Here is an 8169-nt window from a genome sequence, read left to right on the forward strand (position 1 = left end):
AACTCCTGGTAAAATAGCAACGATGGCGCCACCCACCACAATGTAAAACAAATGGGCAATTCACTAGAAACTGGCTTCAAGCCCATAATCTTAATTACTTTGAAACAGCATCATGTAATAGCGAAGAGTTACCAAACACCTGTCACACGGCTGACGCTGTGAAACTGGCATTATGTGTACCTGACCAGTTATACAAAACTCAAGATTTCTTTTGAAAGAAAGGTCGTAGAACTCCCCAAGAACAAAGACGAGGCTGCGAGTTGCAGGTGTGTTTACTGCTCTAGCATCCCCATCCAGTCTGCGGGTCCCCCAAGCAGCTGGAAGAAGGGTGGGAGCGGTGGGGATGTGGGGTCGATACTGGGAGCTCTAACTGGTGCCCCATTTGGGCTGAATGGCAACTCGGGGCCTGAGACAGCGAAAGAAATGGGTCCGAGGTCAAGGTGAGGCAGCCCTTAAGGGTGGGCCCGTCCGTGAGTCCAAGGGCAACGCAGCCGTCTCAGGAGCTAGGTGGCTTCTTCTTGGTGTCCAAGTCCTTCTTAATGTCTTCAAGTTTCTTGGATAGGTTTGGTATCTTTAAAAAGGAAAACAAGATTAATGCCATTTTGCATCTATTGAACCCAAGAAGGTCCCGGCTGATGTGGGTTCTGGTCTGTTCTGACAAGTCAAATACCTTTTAAAAGAAATGTTTTCATTACTACTGCTTTTTATGATAAACCGGTCTCTGTTTGCTGGCTTCCACGGAGCCAGAGCTGGAGCTGCAGCGGCCGCCGTGTGGTGCAGCTCCATGGCTGAGACAGCGCTGTGAGGTTGAACGTTGCCTGATTTCCCATCCCTGACAACACTGACTCACCAGCCTCGGCTATTGGGCAGCATGTTCCTGGGTAAATCTGAACCTGAGCCCCACCAGTGAAGAGAGGGGCAGAGCCTCAGCAAACGACAAGCTGACATAACACACGTTACCAGCAGTGAAACCCACCCCAAACTCCAGCTACCCAGGCCTTTGTGGACAGTCGGCTGACATTGACCCCAAGACAGGCTCCCTCTCTGACTTGCGAATCAGCTGTCATGTCCCCATTCAGCCCCCAGCTAGCCATACTGTGCCACAAAGGTATGACTGCCCAGCCAAGAAAATGACCAACAGGGGCCAGGCACAGTGACCGGAGCCTCGGTTAACATGTCTCCCTACCTTAACCCTTTAACCAAGTGCCAGCCTTCTACTCCCCGCACCCCACCCCTAGGCTTGGGAAGTGTGTCACCTGGTTTCAAGGTCCCCATCTATCCAGTGAGGCTGATAAAACCCCAACCGCACAACCCTCTCCTCCCTAAGCCTGCCCTGGTCCAGCTCCCCACGCGTCTGGGACCTCCCCACAGGGCAGGACAAGGAGGGTAGAGCATCCTGAGCCTGTCCACACTGGTAGGAGGGCTTTGCCCTCTAGTGGTGACGTGGGGGAGACCGCTTCAGTGGAGTCTACACAGATATTTTTGAATATCAGAAAATCTTTCTACAAAGTTCCAGATCTTTCCCACACACCCACGAACATTCTTTTTGCTGAAAGGCATACCTCACTTACCTCGGCAATGACAAATCACCACAAAACAGTTACATGGGGTCAAGGAGACAGCCACTTACGTCATAGTTCTGAGCCAGATACATCCCAACGATGTTGCCAAATGTAAATCCAAGCTGCAAGCACAGAAGGGAAGGGGTTACTCTGGGGTCCGAGTTCTGAGGGCACCCTTACAGTGAGGATCTGGTGTCCAGCCGAGGGCGCTGCAGAAGGGAGAGCCAGTTTTCTTCTATGAAAGAAGCACAGAGACACTCCCCAAAGGTCATTCAAGAGCAGTGAGGCCAAGGTATGAATGGTGACACTGAGCAATAAAGGCACCCCACAATGTCCTCTCACAGAGCCCACAATACTTGGCTGCTAAGTTCTAGAAACTAACTCCTGGTCTCTTGACTAATCAAGCGCGTCTTACAAAGGACTATTTTACCAAGCAGCAGAGTGACTCTACACTCTATAGACTGGACACACGCAGACACAACAGATTTCCAAACCCAGGGAGAATGTTCTATTTGCTTTAAAAAGAGAGAATGTCAGCTCAGCCCCAAGCTGGAAGAACATATTTTAAGAAAAAAATAAATTGTTGTTCCAACTCTCCCACTGCCTGGCTGCACATCTTCAGGCAAGACACTTAACCTCTATGGAACTTGCCCAACGTGCGCTCCCCGACTTAGAAAGCATTACGCCTACAGTGTCCTCGCTCCTACTGCATTATCAATGTGGCATCTACCAACAGGGGATCCGAGACTGGTTCACACTGTAACACGGACAGAGCTGGAAAGCATCATGATGCATGGAAGAAGCCCGTCATGATTGTCTGTACAGGACATGTTCAGAAGGGACAGAGCCCCCGACAGAACACAGACAGTGATGCCAGGGCTGGGGAAAAGGGCACATGAAGGAGTGAAGGCTCATGGGCATGCACTCCTTTGGGGGCCATGAAAGCGTTCTAGACGCTGGTGGCAGCTGCACAGCAGGCACTCTATGGGCTAGACGTGGACTTTAGGGCTGAATTACACTGCATGTGGGTTCCCTCTCAATAAAGCTGTTACAAAAAAAACTAGTACAATCTGTTAAAGAGTCAGCTCCCTGGGATAAAAGGCTGAGTGGACTGCGTCGGGAAAGTGGGGCAGTGTCAGAAGCAGGAAGTGAGGGTGCTCCGACAGAGGGGCTGGCTGGGGACACTACCAGCCAGCAATGCCAACTACAGTTTCTACTGTCAGTCACTCCCAGTTCTTTCCCTATTAGCATGGAATTGCTCTCTGGCTTCAAGAAACGCACAAGCAGAGCCAACTCTAAAGGCACCTGACTGCTCAGACAAGCTGCTCCAGGCCCTGCTCCCCGTGGGAAAGTGGCTGTCACGTGGGTAGGTCAGCTTTTATCTGGGGACAGCTCCTGGTAAAAGCCCCGCATGAACATTGCTGACAAGTCTGGAAGATGACTCATCATATTCCATCTTCTTAAACTACACGGCGAGCCCAGGTGACAGCGCAGAATCTGAAGCAACTTATATTTATTGCCAAGGGGTTTATGAAATCTAAAAATAATTTCGTTTTCTTTACCAAGCACAGCTACAACTCACATTCAAAACAACCCCGCCGAGCAGAGGGACTTCAGTTTGAGGTAAGCCAAGCCAGAAGCAGTGAATGGGAGAGAAGCTGCTACTTTGACTTTCAAGCTTTGTTCCAGAAGCGGTGAGAACATCCATCGCAAAGGGACAGGCCCTTTCTTTGTGCCTTGATCTTCCTCATCCGGGCAGTTTGCCCAGCCACAGTTGCCTCAAGAGGCAGGCTGGAGAACCCTTCCAAGTAAGCTAAAAATAAGTTTCCTTAATCTGCTAGAAAGTGTCACACACACAAACATCACACTAAAGTGTAAGCGGCACTCCCGTGGACACAGAAGGGAGACACCCTGGGGGGTGCCCTGAAGACAGTCCATACACCCAGAGAGAGGAGCCGACTACAGCCCTTAGGAGGACATCGTCCTGTCACTTATTGGCGAGCCAACTGCCTTCAGTCTCACCTCACCGATTTCTCCTGTGCATCTCCCGAGCTTCGGCCAGAGCTGGGTATAAACTCAGTCTACAAAAATTACTAGCATGTCCATTCATCAGCAGGGAGTAATTTGAAGAGGTCACCTTACAAAGGGTGCCACTCACAAGAGCAACACAAACAAGAACGGCTCTGTGAACACAGGAAGCAGACAACGTGCAGGCCTGTAACCTAGAGGAGGAAAACGCTGGAGAAGGGCACGTGAGAACCAGACAAATGGAGAGCTGGGCCCATCCGTGCACAGGCCTCACACCTCAGGAGGGCCTCCTGCAAGGAGCAGGGGCGAGGCTGGAAGGCCAAACAGGGGTATGGGACAGGCCTGAAGGCTGGCCACCCAGAGGCTGGTTAGGATGAAGGAGGCTCGGTTAGCCAGTCTGAAACACAGGCTGTCTGTTGCTGCGGGTGAACAGGAGAAAGGTACCGAGAAAGGCAGGTGAAAGAAAGGTGGGAAGAGGCAGTTCCGGAAGGGCAGTTTCTGTGAGTGTGTGAAGAGGGTGACTAGGCACAGTCAGCAATGGCAGGTGCCAGTGGAGCAGACAAAACCAGGGTATCCAGAGAGATGGGCCCAGAACTTGGGCAGCAGCCCTGTCTTCTGTGGCCCATCAGACCCCAGCTGGGGAGTCACTCTGTCAAAAGGATTGAAAAACGAAGATATTGTTAAGTGCCAGCAGCGTGAACTTGCAATCACAAAGAATGGGGTGGGGGTGGGGGGGCAGTCTAGCCCAAAGGAAATCAAGGTGGAAGAAGGTGCTAAGTACAGCTCTTCAGCTCCCTAAGGGGCTGGCGTGGGGTTAGAAGTGCTCTTTAACTCCAAGGAGAAGCAGGTGAGGAGAGAGGGACGCAGACTGAAAAGTGATGACCTGTGGCAACTTCAGAGCCACAGGTAAGCTGGCAGCCCCCAACCAGTAAAGACGTAATGTTGGCCTAGAGAGCCTTCCAAGTGCAAGTTTACAACTGACACCAGCTAGCAGCACAGCAGGGAAGCGCCCAACAGCTAACCAAAAGGTTAGGAGTTCAAACCCACCAGCTTCTCTGCGGGAGGATGATGTGGCAGTCTACAGCCAAGATTTTCAGCCATGGAAACCTTATCTAGGATTGCTGAGTCAGAATGGCAGGGATTTAGCTTATGTTTTTTACAGCTGGTCCAAAGGCTGCCTAGAAACAAGTTGGGGAAACACAAAGAGAAAAGTTTCCCTAAGAGGGGTAGCGAAGGGCTGGTGGCTTCCGGTACAGCCGATACTTAACTGAGCCAGGGAGATTCTCATACTTCATGAATGATCTCGGGCTCACCACAGCCCTGTAAGAGAGGGCCCATGACCGCCTGGGCTCCGCTGGGAAAACCAAGGGTCCCAGCAGTTGAGTCACGTGTTCCAAGTTTGCACAGCAGGTCAAAATGTGTGTGGCAGGTACCCAGTAAGTTTAGAGAACACAAAACACACACCCATACCCACTGCAGTCAAGTCAATTCCAGTTCACAATGACCCCAGACAGGGTTTCAGTGGCTTTATGGGAGCAGACAGCCTCGTCTTTCTCCCTCTGAGTGGCGGTGGGTTTGACCTACCCATCTTGCAGTGCTTATCCTACAAGGTCACAGGGCTCCTTGATATGGAACATATCATGAAACATGAGCCAAAGATTAGGTGTCTATTTAGAGTCTGAAAGACTTGGTCAGCGTCAGGGGAGGGGCGAGGCAGTGGGTTCAGAGGGGCTGGGGCTGAGGCACAGGAGTCAGACAGAGGGTGGGCAGGGCCAAAACGAGGAGGAAGAGCCACGCCTTGTGTGAAGCTGTCAAAAGAGGTGAAAGATGATGGCGTGACAGGGCTTGGAGGGAGTCCAAATGAAAACAGGGGAGCAGGGTGGTAAGATAGGGCAGCTTCTCAACTGGGGCACCCAGATATTGATTGCCACAGTCCGGGCAGACAACTCTGCCCGGTACGTTCCAAGTGTCAACAATGCCCTGTGGCCACAGACTTCAGGAGGGGAGGGAAGAGAAGTTACCAACCCAACAGGTAGTAGGCTTCCCTTCAAAGGCACAAGGCACCTTAAAATGACCAGTGCTGAGTCACAGTACAGCCAGTGGTCACAGGAGGGGCCCTCGTGGTACTGCCATCAGACGTTGAGTTGGCAGTTTGAGCTCATCATTTGCTCTGAGGGAGAAAGATGGGGCTGTCTGCTCCCATAAAGATTGGGAAGCCTAGGGGGCAGCACTGCTCCACCCTACAGGGTAGGTGGGCGAAGGGTGGGAAAGGAGGCAACAGAATCAGGCGAAAGGTTTTCAAGACTGGAATGATGGGGGAATTGTTCCATCTAGGAGGAATGCCCGCTGAAAGGACTTTATAAAGGGCACAAGCGAGCACGTGGGCTTTCAAACAGGCAGACCGGCCCAGAGGGTTTCCGAGGCTGCCCTCTTGGCCCTGTCTCTCCAAGTGGGTTCCAACCCCTGACCTCTCTTTCAGTCACTGCCCCACTAGGGCTCCTTAGAGAAGGCATTTTGAACTGTGTGGTGGCAGTGAACCTACTAATTTGTGAGTGGCTCATTACTTGCTTTCCCCCTGAGGTCAACGAAAGCCCTCATCTGAGAAGAAGCGAAGTCAACCAACACCTTGCCAAAGTACAGCCCCTCCAGATCCCAGAGCTCATTGCGGGCCGCTGTCTTCGGGGCATCCATGTGTTTGTTTGCTTCTTGGAACAAGTCCAGGAGGCCACGCCCCATTCTCAGGGGTGGGGCCTGAAGTTTCGGGAACATGAATAACCTGTCCGTGCTCCTACTGCTGCTATCAACCAAGTTCAAGGCCAACTCTTGCGCCATTACATGACCACAAGACCATGTGATGACTGGTCAGGGGGTGAAAGCCACAGGCGCACACACACCATCTATACCCATCCTCACTGCTTCTCAGATGATGTGACTCAGAGCACAGACAGTAAGAGGGGCGGGGAAATGTGGACAGTAAGGCCACCGCACTACCAGCAGGTGGGGACACCTACCAGAGAGACCAGCAGGCGCTCCCAGGCAGTGCTGCGTTGGGGAAGGCTTCCACATCTCTTATTTGACAATCCCCAATGCTCAGTCACATCTGCATTTGTTACACACCCATCACCCACTGCCCTCTAGTCAATTACGACCCACTGTCACCCTGCAGGGCAGAGTAGACCTGCTGGTTAGGGTTCCCAAGAATGTGAATGTTTATGGGAGCAGACAGTCTCCTCTTTCTCGCAAGGAGGGGCCGGTGAGTTTGAACTGCCAACTTTGAAGTGAGCTGCCTATCCCTAACCCATGGCATTACCAGGGCTCCTTTCATAACACACGTGTCTATCCCACACCAAATGCATGCCCTCAGGAGGGTGACTGAATCGCTGGCCTTCCAACTGATCAGAGTTACAGGCAGATTGTCTTGCACAGCGGGGCTAACCCAGACCGCTGGCGGTTCATCAGTCAGGATCCGCATGAAGTTTGGCAGAATTACAGGTAGGCTTGGCCTCACAACATTATGGCATTACAACCAGCTGGCTCTTGGTATTGAGTACCTATTACAGTTAGTGAATATCTACCACATACAACATTGCAGCCCAGATGTTGAATCTTATCCTTCACAGAAATATTGAGATAGTGATATAAGAAAGCAATCATGGTGAAAGCTAAAAAAAACAACAACAAAAAAACGGTGTATTCCATTTAGGTCAGAACCAACTTCAGATGGAGTCACCCCACGGAACCCCATCGTAAACCAGGGGCCACCTGTATTTCTGCTCCTTTCCATTCTTACACCTAGTTAGGGCACTGGAGAAACTTCCAGAAACAGAGGCGCAGCCTTGTTGGGGTTGAGCAGTTTATACACAGGAACCTTCTTTGGGCCTCAAACAAATACACCCACACCAGTCTGAACTCACTGCCACGAGTGGATTCTGACTCACAGCCACCCCGTGGAGCAGAGGACAGCTGCCCCTGTGGGTTCTCATGGCTGTGAGGCTTTACAGGCGAAGACTGCCTCACCTTTTCCCAGGGTAGCCACTGGTGGTTTCGAACTGCTGGCCTTAGGTTAGCAGCCCAACGTGTAACCCACTGCGCCACTAATGACTTGAAAGTCAACCACCACCTCTCTAAAGCACAACGGGGGCTATTTCCTTCCCGGATTTGACAACCCCAGGAAAGATATTCCGACATCCGCCCGCTCCTACCTCCCAGGCGAAAAGCCCTGCGTTTGGAACACACAGAAACTGGGTGGGAAGGCCCTGGCTTGGGAGTTTGACGGGCAAGCTCAACGGGAACCCTCTCCCAGGCTATCTTGGAAAGACGCCTCCCGGTTTTCAGCCGAGTCGGGGTGCCGCGAGACACCCCGTGCCCACTCGTGGGAACACTCACGCCCCCAAAGCAGCATTCTGGAAAGGGTGGCGGGTGCCCCGCGTCTGCGCCAATCTCACGGCCTGGCACTTCTTGAAGGTCCCACGAGGCCTATTACAGCCCGGCCGCGCGCGGGGCCTCATGGAGGGTCTCCCTCCGGTTGCCCTCCCGGCGCCCCGCGTTCCCAGAAACGCCGGCCAGCGGGGCTCGCCCC

General features: G+C 52.4%; 1 non-coding gene across 4 annotated transcripts; it reads right to left on the reverse strand.

Annotated features, from left to right (window-relative positions):
* Positions 1-254: 254 nt before the first annotated feature.
* Positions 255-8040, reverse strand: LOC105979071. 4 transcript variants are annotated; one of them, XR_006679967.1, is made up of 3 exons: positions 7977-8040; positions 1631-1684; positions 255-571 (listed from the first exon to the last, which is right to left on the reverse strand). It is a non-coding gene; the product is annotated as a short transmembrane mitochondrial protein 1 (transcript). The 4 variants fall into 4 exon arrangements; XR_006679969.1 differs by lacking the exon at positions 7977-8040 and adding an exon at positions 4638-7821; XR_006679966.1 differs by lacking the exon at positions 7977-8040 and adding an exon at positions 3145-4626 and having other exon boundaries at positions 1631-1797.
* Positions 8041-8169: the final 129 nt, after the last annotated feature.

This window comes from Echinops telfairi, unplaced genomic scaffold (assembly GCF_000313985.2).
Source record: "Echinops telfairi isolate 266 unplaced genomic scaffold, ASM31398v2 ScPeMD7_23;HRSCAF=83, whole genome shotgun sequence".
NCBI classification, from domain to species: Eukaryota; Metazoa; Chordata; class Mammalia; order Afrosoricida; family Tenrecidae; genus Echinops; species Echinops telfairi.